Source organism: Aplysia californica, unplaced genomic scaffold, assembly GCF_000002075.1.
Source record: "Aplysia californica isolate F4 #8 unplaced genomic scaffold, AplCal3.0 scaffold00013, whole genome shotgun sequence".
NCBI lineage: Eukaryota > Metazoa > Mollusca > Gastropoda > Aplysiida > Aplysiidae > Aplysia > Aplysia californica.
Window position 1 is genome coordinate 2,876,715 of NW_004797283.1, and position 898 is coordinate 2,877,612.

The following is an 898-nucleotide window of genomic DNA, read 5'->3' on the forward strand; positions in this document are numbered from 1 at the left end:
GGGGGGGTTACAGGAGGGCAACCCCCCTGTTTTAATCCATAATTTTGATATTTTGAAGTTAAGGTTGAAATTTTCATGAAAATAATTGATTTGTGACAGTTTTAGTGGCTATACGTGGGATCAACAGCAAATAATACGCAGTTTGACCCCCCAAAGCAGTACATCTGTGTGCGGGAGTGCGTCTCCGAATAAGTCCTGGGTGCTCGCCGGAGACGTCTCTGAATATCTTTTGCCGAACGATAACAGAAACGAGTGATCATTACCAAAACATCAAAATGTCATTCCGCATATGACAATGGTTATAGTTTTGCTTCTTTAAACCGTTAGAGGGGTTCCGCTATCAACTGGGAAATCATTTCTTCAGATACCCTGACCATAAAGCAGTTATTGGTTTCAGAGCTGTGAATTAACTACCACTTGTTGAAAGGGATGACGAGCCTCCACTATTTATAGCAGACCGATACATGTGTGCATGCTAGTAGGCCTATTGCAAAAATGTGCTCTATTCTGGTTGGCTATTTAGACATTCTTGTGGACAGTGGGGATCAAACGGGTAGTGACATTAGATCTAAATGTGCAATAATATGTGAGGCATCGTGGTGAAATCAGGCGCTCGTAAAAATGATGAACTTGAAGAAATCGGCATTTTTGGGCAGTTGGGAATTTTTTCTTCGAACGTTTGTTTTTTTAGCTTAACACGTTGTATGTCAATTCAAAAACATTCTTATGTATGGATTTTATGGCACTCTTGAGCTATGGAAGTCACCAAACTTTGACGGCCATTTTTTTCATCAAACGAAAGGCAAATGAACGCCCTTTAAGATGATACCAATAATTCCATATATCCAAAAATTGACGAGTGCCTGATTCCACCGCGTCGTGACACATGTTATTAGGG